The sequence below is a fragment of the Canis lupus genome, chromosome 4 (assembly GCF_048164855.1).
Source record: "Canis lupus baileyi chromosome 4, mCanLup2.hap1, whole genome shotgun sequence".
NCBI lineage: Eukaryota > Metazoa > Chordata > Mammalia > Carnivora > Canidae > Canis > Canis lupus.
In genome coordinates, this window is record NC_132841.1 from 48,556,426 (window position 1) to 48,570,084 (window position 13,659).

Genomic DNA, 13,659 nt, shown 5'->3' on the forward strand with positions numbered 1-13,659 from the left:
CATGTCCTCTGGGGAGAAGTGGTACTTAAACCAAGAACTGAAGGGTGAGAAGGAGTCAGCTAATTGAATAGATGAGGAAGAATATTGCAAGGAGAGGAACAACAAGTGCAAAGGTTCAGAGGTGGAAACAGCTACTCTGTCTTTCATGAATGACACAGTAAGGAAGGAGCCAGGGAAAAAGAAGGGAGCCCCTCAAATTGAATAATTCTCCATGACTCATTTAATGAATACTAATTAGGAGGCATTTTGTTAGGTACTTTCAGGGATCCAAATATTAAAACATAGTCCTTGCCTTCAAGAATTTTATGTGGAAAATGTTATTTCTCTGCTAGAGATTCATTCTATAAATCAGTGAACAAATTCGTATGCTGCTAATATACAGTTCAAATTAAAATTTTCCTAAAAAAATAAAGAAACAGATTGGAGAGGCTAAAAAACATGGTCTGGGTTTTGATTGTTAAAAGCATAGATTTATTTGTGCTGTTCTAGGAAGCAGAACAGTTGCCCGTAAGACACATAGTTATTTTGATCTCATGACTTTAAAATCTCACATTTCCTCTGCTATGTGACCCCAGAAGAGGACTTAAACTTTTTAAGCTTCAACCACAATATCTGAAAAATGGAGGTTTTGGGTGGAATCTAGCTGCAGATTCAAACTGATTCCCGATCAGAATGACATGGCCACATAACTACTGCCAGATAATTGCAGAAAGGAAAGACACGGTGCCTACATGTGCTGTTTCTTTATGCTAGATGGGAAAAGCAGGGAGATTGCAAGAGACATCACACACAAAATGTTAATTATTGAGTTACTGTTTTGACCAGCTACTGTGCTAAGTCCTTTTAAAAAATTGTTAAAACAGTTCTAAAATGTACCTTATGATGTAGGTATTTTACCCCTATTTTATAGATGAGGAAACTGGAAGTTAGAGAACCCAAGGTTATATTCAAGCAAATAGCAGAGCCAAATCTTGAAGCTAAGTTTGTGTTCTTCCAATTATATCCCAGGAAAGCTCTATTGTAGGCAAAGGGATGGATGACCTCTAGAGATCTCTTCTGCTATTTTAAGGCATAACTACCTAAATGAGATGTTTGTGATAATCTGGAATGGTTGCTAAGGGGAGCTGTGAGGCCTTTCAAGACATGATGGCTCTTTAGCCAGGAGGGGAGAAACGAGAAATCAGGCAGAGTAAGGCACCATTTATTGAGTGTACACTTTGTGCTATACTCTGTACTATATACTTCGATACATCTCATTCAAGTCACTGACAAACCTTTGGAAGGAAGTGTGATCATTCTGTCATAGATGAGGATCTCAGTCCTGACAAAGAAACAGAACCTAGAGGTTAAGGAACTTGTGCTTAGACAGCTAGTTGGTAAGTAGCAGAACTGACATTCAGACCCCCATTTCTTTGAACCCCCATTTCATTCTGGGCTGTTACCACTAAGACAAGCCATGTTTTAGATGGGAAAATTGATTTCTAGATGTTTCTTTAGTTTTTAGTAATTTATTATTTTATTTTATGATTTTTTTAACCCTCTGGTCATCTATGTTTTATTTTTTATTTCTGTACCTACATTTTTCACATACACAAAATGTGGTTGATACATATTTTCCTTCCTTTACTTTTTGCTCAGCTCGTTTTAATATATTCTTTTATCCCTTTGGTTTTCCCTTTGCCATCCATGACCAAAGGCTGATTGATGAAAAGTTAACAATTCTCTAGTTAACATATTAAATAGACTTTTATCCCTCCTGCCAATGTTGAGGCAACTAATTATCAGCCCTGTTTGGGAGCAAGGAAAGTTGACCTCAGATAGACCCACAGAGCCCTTCAAAGAGAAAATGGAGAAGTGGGGTCTCCCAACTCCCTCAGCTCCAAGCCAATCTGATATAATTGCCTGAGAACAAGGACTCAAGTACTTGGAGTCTTCACAGATAGAGAGCCTCAGAAATAATGATTACAGCAAATCAGGGCTCATGAATATGCAGCTTATTTCTGCTTAGAGACACTTGAGTTATCGAAATTAAAAATACAAAATTATGGATTGCAAAGAAAGCGGCAGGGATTTTTTTTAACAATTGGAAAATATCACTGGAAATGAAGTCTTCCTGCCAACATGAAGCACATTATAATCATGCCAGGGAAATGATGCTTTTCTAAATGCTTGTTTTAAATAGATTTCCCCCCCAAATTCTGTTTAAAGATAGACTACGGAAGCTTTAACTCATGTGATTTTTTTCTTTTTGTGGATTTCAATTTCAAGGTTATTCATTTTGGGACAGAGTCTAATACCATCTCATTCACAAGATGTTTCCTATAGTTAGTATCTACCCTCGAAAGCCCCAAAGTAATGCAACTTGATTTTGGTGTCTTTTTCTTTCAGAGGTCCCTTCCTTTTTTTCAGGATCTCCTTGGATGTTCCTAAACTTGGTGTGTCAAAGACCCTCTGTTCTCTAGGGTTGACCTCCCAGACCCTATCTGAGTCCTTAGACCATAGCTTTTCCCCTGCTAGTCCATTAAAATGTCTGGTTTCGTAATGTTTTTATTCCAGATCTTTTTAGGCAATATGGTTAATACACATAAATTTACATGTAGATTTTTTATACTTTGTTAGGTTACCATTGTTTTCTTACAAGTTAAATTGGCAAACCCCATTTTCAAATTTATGGACTTGTAGCACCAAGCTACCATGAGATTAAAACTGCTTTGATTACATGGGTTGAACTACTAGATGCAAAAATATGTAACTGAAATCACTCTTTTAAAATGATGTGTGTATTTGAGGAAATAACTAAAATGAAGCATGGGATTTGGTGATGCAGAGGATAGTTGGCAAATATAATAGCAGGTGTTTTTCCATTTTCTTCTCCATTGCCTATGGCAAATATCACTAACTGTCAAGGCATCCTTTCTAACTAAGTTAGGATGAGATCTCAGAATCCTTCCTAACATAGCATGTGAAGCAGTCCATATCAATTAATAGGGACTGGCATTTGGGATAAATTCACATATCTTTCTTAATATAGAGCAAGCTCAAAATAACTAATAAACCGAGGCTTTGGACCATCAGGCTGGTAAGCTGCTGTTGGGTTGTAGTAACAAGACAGAGATGATCTTTTAGCTATAGGGCTGAAGTTGAAGTTGGGTGGCAGTGTGTTATGAATAGAACAATTCAAGTGAAGCAAGTTTCAAAACCAAGAGGCAGCGTGAAGGATGGAGTCTTAGGGTAGGGGCCGTGCAGAGAAGCAGTACTAAGCCTGGAGTTACAGGAGTGTCATCTGGGGGGATTGACTAGGTTTGGGAAGGTGAATGGGTCTGAAATTTGAGGGATTTGTTTAGGCTTTGCAGTTCTATTTCTGTTCATAAGACACATATTTCACAGTCTTTTCCAAATGCTTACCATCTACTTACATAAGATACCTGGCATTTGCCATTTTGAATGCATAGGTTAGCATCATCTGCCATGCTCTTTGCATTCCTAAGTGGGCTTCTGTGGTTGAGTAAATAGCCATGTTTTCTAATAAAAAGACAACGGAGACAAGAAAAGGACCACATGCATATCCTAGAACCCTTATTCCTGAGTGATGCAGTAATCTTAGCCTCATTTTAGTAATTAGGCCTGCTAGTAACCCTAAATGAGGTTGAAATGATAATAAGTCTCGAACTCTCTAGGCTACCTTAAGGCCAACTCAGAACTGCTTTCACTGCATCCTATTTCTCCTTCCCTATTGGGGGAAACCATTGAATTTCATGTTCAGAATGACTAGGGAATAGGTAGCTAGGGACCAGATAGTTCTGCCAAAACTATTCATTGGCCTATAAAAGAAACTTGTTGGAGTTATGGGGTTAGGGATATCAGATTTATAATCTCTTTAGTAAAGGTTCTATTTCTTTTCTTGTCTGAGTGGGATTCCAATGCATCTGGAATAGAAAAGTTGAGAAATCTAGCTATTCTCCCAGGCAGCTACTGGTCTTGACATTCACCTGACACACAGGCACATAGATACAGATGGTTGGGATTGCTATGTTTGCATTTCCAGTGTCATCTCTATCCCTCCCCCCCTCACTCCTCACTACCATTTGCATAAGAAGAAACAATAATCCACATGGAACTAAAAGAGAAAAGTAGATCATACACTGAAACTGGGTTCAAATTGTTTAGCAGGTAGTCCTGGGCTAGGGGAGGAAAATCCTGCTTTTGTGTGCTCTCTTGTCTATGGGCCAATGAATAGAGACTGATGGAAGTGTTAAGTCTTTTTGGTCAAAGTGGATCTAAAGTCCTTTATTTGAAATCAGGTTTACTTCACAATGACCAACAGAAGTCAGGGCTGAGACTGTTATCTGGATAATTTAGGTACTAGGAAGGAACCTAATTTTGCTTCAGTTGATCTGATTTTACTGAATAAAGCAGCAGAATCTTTGGCCTATGTTACCAAGTTAGTTAAACTTCAATTTCTGACTTTTATTTGGTCTGGGGAAAATAGACTAAACTCTTCCCTTATTAAGGTGGATGCAATAAATAAATATTAAAGGTCTCAGAGGTAATACATTCCCTCTTTTATTTCCACTCCAATGATAAGAAGGTTCTTGCTTAAAGTATTAGTTTTACAACTTCTGTAACAAAGTACTTCCAACTGGGTGGTTTAAACAACAGAAATTTAATGTCTTACAGTTCTGGAGGTTAGGAGGCCAAGATCAGGTATCAGCTTGGTTGGTTCCTTCTGAAGTCATGAGAAAGAATCTGTTCCATGCCTCATGTCCAGCTTCTAGTGGTTTTCTGGGAATCTTTGGTGTTCCTTGGCTTGTAGAAACCACCCTGCTCACTGCCTTTATCTTCATGTAGCATTCTGTATATGTGTGTTTGACTCTAAATTTCTCCTTTTAAAAGGATACCAGTTGGGATCCCTGGGTGGCGCAGCGGTTTGGCGCCTGCCTTTGGCCCAGGGCGCGATCCTGGAGACCCAGGATCAAATCCCACATTGGGCTCCCGGTGCATGGAGCCTGCTTCTCCCTCTGCCTATGTCTCTGCCTCTCTCTGTCTCTCTCTCTCTCTGTGTGACTTACCATAAATAAATAAAAATTAAAAAAAAAAGATAGAAGGATACCAGTCATGTTAGATTAGAGCCCATGTGAATGACTTCATTATAAATTATTTTTGTAAAGACTATCAACAAATAAAGTCACATTCCGAGGTAAGGGAGGTTAGACTTAAATATATGGATTTTTGGAGATTACAGTGAAACTCATAATGCTTAAATATGTTGTGTGGATTGCTGATATACACTTGCATATGTAACTGTAAAACCATACAATCAAAATGCTGTTGCTTTCATTAAGAGAAGTTTTCCAAATATACTTTCCTTTTCGTAATTTAAAATGAGATAGTCATAATTTATCAATGTCTATCCAGCATTGTGTTGCAACTGTGTAGTAATCCTTTTTTCCTATCTGGGAAATAGAACTGGATGGACAGCTGGCTTCAGAGTTTGCATGGAGAGTACATAATCCTACTTATGTAACCCATCGTGTTTGCAAAATCTGCACTGCAGTTTTTGAGAGGGAATGAGATGTTTGAAAATAAAATCTGCTGTGCAGGAGTGGAAAATTTACCCATTCTTCACATTATTTTTGTTCTCTGTATTCTTATTTTGCATTTTCAAGAGGTATGTATCCTTGCTTGAGTGTTTTGCCTTTGCTGCACACATCAGGAATTCAGAAAAGGTGAGGTATGGCACTAGGTCTATTCATTGACCTTCTTCGTGATGTGCAACTTGCTTAACGCCTCAAGGATTATGATTTCTTAAGTCTTGAGACAGGCTAGATTGAGGTGGGATGAGAGAGAGTACATTAGGAATGGATAGAAATGCTGCCCTTAAAGGTGTAAGGGTTTATTGATCAAATTATAATTCTACAGAAAACAAAAAAACACAAGAAGTCAGTCATTACATCCTTGTACTAGACATCTGTTTTTTTATTCAGCCCAGGATGCTTTTACCCTGCTTCTGATGTAGAGCACTCTTACCCTTTCTTTTTTTTTTTTTTTTAATTTATTTATGATAGTCACAGAGAGAGAGAGAGAGAGAGAGAGAGACAGAGACATAGGCAGAGGGAGAAACAGGCTCCATGCACCGAGAGCCCGACGTGGGATTCGATCCCGGATCTCCAAGATCGCGCCCTGGGCCAAAGGCAGGCGCCAAACCGCTGCGCCACCCAGGGATCCCACTCTTACCCTTTCTTTTGTAGGAACTGTCATTCCTTCATTATAGGTTCTTTTGGGAATGGTATTAGCTTACTTCTTTGGGGACTTGCCAATCATATTACTCTATCAATTGCTAGCAATGATTGGACAAAGGGTGGCCATGTGAACAAGCCAGCCAATCAGAGATCTTCCTTGAGATTTTAAATACTAGTAAAGAGGGATTGGGAATAAGAAGTTCTCTCTTTTCTCTGGGTTTACTAAGATGGGATGACTTAATTTTATCTGAGGTCATAGACTGTTCAATATTTTATGACAGAAGCCCCTCTATGATAGGAAAGGTAAACACACATACAACACACAGAAGGAAAGAGAGAGATAATGAAATTATCATTTGAATTCTCAGCAGTCAGTTTCATATCTGAACTTTTAAGTGTCTTGAGTCAATAAAGTCTCATTAAAAAAAAATGAAGTCTTATTTCTTAAGCTGGTTTCAATTGGTGTTCTGTCAGTTGCAACAGAAATAACCTTTGTATGATAAAGACAGTTCAATAAAAAGAAAGAGCAGTAATATTTATATTAAAAGTTTACGGTCCCTTCATTGGTAAGGAAGACTATCTATAGGCAGCAGTATTTGAAAGGTATTGGGAAACAATGTATTTTTCATGATCTTATTTTTTTAGAATTGAAGTTAAAATTTTTATTTATTGATTTATTTTTTTGAAGTTAATATTTTTAATAGTTACTTTTCTTTCCCATTACCACCTGGGATTTTATTTCTTAGTTTATTTTTGTGTTTCCTCATAATTTGAGGGAATATTCAGATTAGTATCCAGGGCTCTCAAAAGCTCTTTGAAAGAGAGAACATCTTCAAGCTTATACTATGCACTATCTGAAATGCTTCTTGTTTTCCACTTATCCTTTAAGACCAGCTGAAATGCTACCATCCTTGTGAACCCCTCCAATTTGCATATTTAGAAATGGATCTCCACCTTTGTGTCCCATATTACCTTGTCTTAGTGATAGCAGCCCCATTCTGCCTTCTTTTATGCTTTCCAGTGTTGTGTAATAAATCACTCCAAATTAATGGCTTCAAACACTTACTATCTTGTTATATCTCATCATTTTGTTGGTCAAGAATTTGAATGGGACTTAGCTGGGGGATTGTTCTCTGTTGTTGACTGAGGTCAGTTGACAGCATTAGCTGGTCTGTTTTAGAAGATCTAAGACTGGGCAGCCCAGGTGGCTCAGTGGTTTAGCGCCTCCTTCATCCCAGGGCCTGATCCTGGAGACTGGGGATTGAGTCCCACGTTGAGCTCCCTGCATGGAGCCTGCTTCTCCCTCTGTCTGTGTCTCTGCCTCTCTCTCTCTCTCTCTGTCTATCATGAATAAATAAATAAAATCTTAAAAAAAAAAGAAGGTCTAAAACAATGTCACTCACCCGTCTGGCACCTTGGAAGGGTTTCTATTGTCTCTTCTCTGACTTTTTGGATTCTGTTCTTCCCTTCCTTTTGGGTGTATGCCTTTAAAAATCCCCTTCCTCTTACTTTAAAAGAGTTTCTGGGGGGAGTATATTTTTTACCTGGAAGAGTCCCAAACCTAAGCTTACAAAGTACTTTCAGATTCAGTTTCTATTTTCTCTATATAAGAACCTTTTGAGTATATTCCTCCATCTTTTAATGTAGGAACCCTAAAACAGACAAAATAAGTGTTTTGGTATTGAAACTTTTTTGGCTGCAAGAAAAAGAACTCACTCATGCCAGTAAAGGTAAATATCACATTTCAATTTCCTTTAAATATCCTCATCAGCCTTAAGGCCTACGTGTGTGGTTTTGAAGGTGTGCTCTAACCATCTAGATTCATCTGATTTCTGGAGCCCAAGTGTTCACAGTTCATTCACTGTTGTTGCCATACATCATAATAAAAATGATAGCTATTATTCACTGGGCAGTTACTGTGTGTTGGGCATATTGTTAAATGCTTTAGATGTATTATCTCACTTAATTCTCATACTAATAGTAGATAATATTAGTATCGTCTAGAGGTGTCAGGGTGTGGGCTGAAGGTCATAGAGCTTAAATGTTTTGCCTCAGTAGTTAGTAAGTAATAAAAGAGGCAGTGGGAATGAATAGTGAGTAATCTCCCTGCTTTTTCCTGAGAGTAGAATCTTGGGAAAAAAAAAAAAAAAAAAAAGCAGAAAGGAAAGGCTGTGAATTAGTCCTTTGTATCTTATTGTAAATGTATTGATAAGTTTTCATTTTCCAAATATGTTGGAATTTTATTTTGTTTTGGCCATGAAAGGAATCCAGGTTTCTAAGTTTGCTGTGTCTTGTGCCTTAATGGGACTATACTAACTCTCCTCTCTTAGTTGCTCATCTTTGCAGGCTTCTTGAACAAATTCAAACTTCAAAATAGAAGGGAGAAGCAAACCCAGAAGACTTTGACTTGTACTTCATTCTTACACAGAACAATGCAGGGTGGTTCTATTTTGTGGGATGAAGCCTAGAAGATTCATGATACTCATTGTTCAATGCAATTGATTTACCCCTGAGAAAGCAGGCTAGTAACTGAAGTTTGTTTACACAATGACTCAGCCTCAGCCCAGAATTAGGTAATAGATCTTTATTAACTTTACTTTCTTTCTTAGGAAAAGAATTGACCAAGTTCTAGAAGTGGAATGATTGCAGCATTTGGAGGTCCCTATAAAAACTTCAGATGTTGCCACTCATTTTTAAAGATCACTAGTATAACGTTTTTCTCATTTAGTGCTCCATCACTAAAAGAAAAGAAATGCAGCTTTCATTTTTTACTTACATCAATCACCAAAGGCCTTCTCTGATTCTAGGATGTGTGTGTGGGTAAGTATGTATGTCTTCCCTCAGAAGATGCTAATAGGGCCTACTGTGTGATTGTATTTCGCTAGTCACATCTCTTTCCCCAACTCTTTTTTAAAAAAAATTTGGGTATATTATGTGTGTATGTATTTATTTTTAAGTAATCTCTACACCCAGTGTGGCGCTTGAACTCATGAGTTCTTGCCCTACTGACTGAGCCAAGAGGTATCCTTCCTTAACTCTTAACAAACATTTATTCTACAATTTGTAATTGAAAATGGAGGAATAAAAGAGGCTGAGAAGTCTTTAAACAAAAGGACATTCAACTACATCCAATGAGTGGGGCATTGGGCCTCTTTATAATAGGCATGCTATGTTTCTTTGTGTTCAATAATTATAGCTAATCTGTATATGTCTCTGCCTTGGGAGACATGCTGCTAGAAAAGCTGAGGATTGTTCAGGCTATGGCATTAGTCAGCTGTGTGACTTTGAGCAATTCATGTAACATCATTGGATTTCAGTTTCTCATTTCCAAAGGGAAAGATTTGGGTTAGTTCATTGTTCCTCAAACTTCAGTTTCTGCATATCCTTCTTCATTTTTTTTTCCATATCCTGTCACACCTTTACTATTATTGAACTAACATTTTCAAAAAGGCTCTTTTTTCTTTTAACTGAGGTTAAAATATGAGGGATAAAAATAATCTTTAAATATTAAAAAATTATAAAGAAAGAAGTGGGTAGGAAAAAGTAGAAGGAAAGTTTGCCAGAACAGGTAAGGGGAAGACAGAGCTGGGCTTTTTGGAAGTTCTTAGGAAAAGAAGTTTGGGCCTAGAGATGGAAGGGATGGAATCTAGAGAATCGGGGGATCTAAGACTAAAGAGGATGCTAAACATTATATGGTCTCATTCATTTGGGGAATATAAAAAATAGTGAAAGGGAATAAAGGGGAAAGGAGACAATATGAGTGGGAAATATCAGTGAGGGTGACAGAACATGAGAGACCTAACTCTGGGAAACAAACAAGGGTTGGTGGATAGGGGGGTGGACAGGGGAATGGGGTGACAGGGTGATGGGCACTGAGGGGGGCACTTGACGGGATGAGCACTGGGTGTTATCCTATATGTTGGCAAATTGAACTCCAATAAAAAAATATACAAAAAAAAAAAAGAAAATCAAATGAGAGTATATTGGTTGAAAACATAAAAACCTAGCATGGGGTCTGGTATATAGTAGGCTTTTAATAAATGCTTTTTGTTTGAAAAAAATAAATGAAAGGGTTGCCAGTAGGGACTTAGGCCTGCTCCATGTTAAAGCATGCTATACTTTCCCCCAGCTATTTTCCTACATGCCATCCTACTGGAACACCAGGCCACAGCCTTGCCTCCTTCAGACTCCTTGATCTGTAACCTATCTTCTGCAGCCCCTGCTTAGGGAAGACAGTGGCTAAGGGAAAGTACAGCCTGGGAGTTGAGGCCCAAGATGGGAAGGTTAAGGGAAACTCAAAGGTAAGAGCCAAAGATGGATGAGGTTGAGGAAGGGTCAGAGAAACTGGAGGTTTTGGATTAGGCAAGGAGGAGGGTGTGAAGGTCAGCCATATCAGATTGAATAGGCTGCCTCTTGAGATACTGTATTGGTCAGTATCTGGTAAATTTTATATAGACTACCAAAAATAATAATTGTTCAATATAACTACATCTACCTCAATATGTCACAGCTAGTATGTGTAGTGATAGTAAGAAATACCTAATACAACATCCCTAACTGTTTGGGGACATACTGGGCTAGATGCAGGCATTTTGAACAGTTGTCATGTGTTAGCGTGACATGTGTACTTTCTCGTTTAATCCCACAACATTGAGGCTCAGAGACTTTCAGTATTCCTCAATAACACATAGTTAGATTTGAACCCAGATTTTTGTAATAAGTCTGGGCTTTAAGGAGTGCTTCCAGCTCTACTGTACTATCTACCTGTCCCTCCTTCCAACTTTTGCCTCTCACTTAAGGGGAGAAAGATTCTTTTTTTAAAAAAATTGAAAATACATTAACAAATAGTGTATTATTAGTTTCAGAGGTAGAGTTCAGTAGTTTATCAGTTGCATATAACACCCAGTGCTCATTACATTACATGCCCTCCTGAATGCTCATCACCCAGTTACCCCATCTGCCCACCCACCTCCCCTCCAGCAACCCTCAGTTTGTTTTCTGTAGTTAAGAGTCTCTTATGGTTTATCTCCCTCTCTGATTTCATCTTACTTTATTTTTCCCTCCCTTCCCCTATGATCCTCTCCTTGTTTCTTAAATTCTACATATGAGTGAAATCATATGATATTTGTCTTTGACTGACTTATTTTGCTTAGCATAATACCCTTTAGTTCCATTCATGGCATTGCAAATGATAAGATTTGATTTTTTGATGGCCGAGTAACATATATATTTTTATTATTTGCTTATTAAGCTGGTTCCATACACATTTTAGGATTATTTTTTCCAGCTCTGTGAAAAATACCAATGGTATTTTGATAGGTATTGCATTGAATGTGTAGATTACTTTGGGTAGCATAGACATTTTAACAATGTTTGTTCTAGCAATCCATGATCATGGAACATTTTTCTTTTCCTTTTTTTTTTCATGGAACATTTTTCTATCTCTTTGTGTCTTCCTCAATTTCTTTCATAAGTGTTTTATAGTACAGATCCTTTCTTTACCTCTTTGGTTAGTTTTATTCCTAGATATCTTATGGTTTTTGGTGCAATTGTAAATGGGATCGATTCCTTGATTTCTCTTTCTTTTGTCATATTGTTAGTGTATAGAAATGCAACTGACTTCTGTGTATTGATTTTATATCCTGCCCCTTTGCTGAATTTCTGAGTTCTAGCAATTTTGGGGTGGAGTCTTGAGTTTTCGGCATAGAGTATCATGTCATCTGTGAAGAGTGAAGTTTGACTCCTTCTTTGCTGATTTAGAGAGATACCTTTTATTCTTCCTTATTCTCTGATTGCTGAGGCTAGAACTTCCAGTATTCTGTTGAACAAGAGTGGTGAGAGTGGACATCCTTGTCATGTTCCTGACCTTAGGGGAAAAGGTCTCAGTTTGGGGAAAAAAGAGTCTCAATGAGAAAGGTCACCTTGTAGACTTCATGTTCCATGCTATTCATTTGATAAACTTTCAAAGCAAAAGTTCACAAATCAAAAGATTGCCTATCTTTATTTTTGGCAGTTTTCCTCATCACAGTTATTTCATATAACCTAATTCTTTTTTCATTATGTTCTTACATTCAAAAAACAAGAAAGCAGGTTGGAAGAATTAAAGAATAACTAAAATAGAAGTGATCTTGTGTGGTAAAATGTGCTCAAGTCTTGGAGTTTAGGAGACATGAATTTCAGTTTTGCTATGGCCATGGTTAAGCTATTTAAATTCTCCAAGTCTCAGTTTCTTCCATTGTATAATAATACTGATGATAATATCACTTCATACTGTTGCTGAAAAGAGGAAGGAAAAGATAAGGTGTCTGTGGCAGCCTTTTTTAAAGAGCAAAGCACTCAGAGATAGAAAAGTTTATGTTGTGTTGGACATTAAAGTGATAAATTAGGTCTTTCTCCAAGAATAAAATGGGTTTTTGATATTTTATGTATTTGTTTGGTCAATGCCTGTCATCACACTGTTGGTTTGAAATACAGACTTAGTTTGTATATCTCTCCTTAACAAATAAATGCAAAGATAGCCAAATATTTACTCACTTTGCACCCTTGGTTATAGCCCAAGTTAGGAAAGTTTAACATGATAAACTGTTTCATAGGTACTACTTAACCAGTAAGAAATTTTTTAGTCTGAGTCTTCTAATATCCCATCAATATTCAACTGATTCTGCTGCTATAGAAATTACTAATTAATTAACAAATATTTATTGAATATTTACTCTTGGTAGAGCATTTTTATGACATTGAGCATGCACTTGCCAGAGATGAGGGCAACTGCCCACAGTCATCCAGTCCAGCCCAAATTTCAAGTGTTGTCACAGGGCTTTAGCAAACAATCATAATTTGTATTTGGAAGTTTATCAAGGGAAATTCAAATGTTTCAACCCAGAATTATCTAGTTGGAATTTTATAACCTGATATGAAATTCAAGAAGGAATTCAAAAGCAAATGCTCTGTTTCACATTCATCAGACCTCTCATTTTTCAAGCAGTAGAGAATTTTACCTTTAAAGGGCTTAGAAAAATGAAACAAAAGATGATTGCATACATTCTTTCAAAATTCTATATCTAAGTAGGGTGTGATTACTTTCTTCCTCAGGTAGGCAAGAAACCAGACATATTTCCAGGAACTTTAAAACTGCAGCATCAAATTTTAGTCTCTTCTAGATCTGATATCTTTTAACATGTAAATTATTGACAGGTTGGTTCATTATTTGCAATTAAGAAAAAAAGTTCTCATATTGAGTAATAAAGGCAAATAACTGCACTTTTATTTTTTAAGGTAATTAGTCATCACTTAAATATTTCAGATTCAAACCTAATTAGGGTTGCAGTTAATTATATCTATCATGTTCCTATACAAATAGTTAATTATTTTGCTGATTTTAAGTTATATTTCCTCCCTTGTTGAGAAACAGTGGAGTGAG

The 13,659-nt window shown here is 37.2% G+C and overlaps 1 long non-coding RNA gene across 2 annotated transcripts in view; it reads left to right on the forward strand.

Annotated features, from left to right (window-relative positions):
- LOC140632342 (uncharacterized) overlaps positions 1-13,659 on the forward strand; it is a 227,227-nt gene that overhangs the window by 18,691 nt on the left and 194,877 nt on the right. Inside the window, exon 1 of one of the 2 annotated variants that reach the window (XR_012029870.1) lies at positions 8,853-9,059. The exons of the other annotated variant lie outside the window; for it this stretch is intronic. This is a non-coding gene — a long non-coding RNA (uncharacterized lncRNA). Of the gene's footprint in view, positions 1-8,852; positions 9,060-13,659 lie in introns of those variants that run through there. 2 annotated transcript variants of the gene reach the window in all.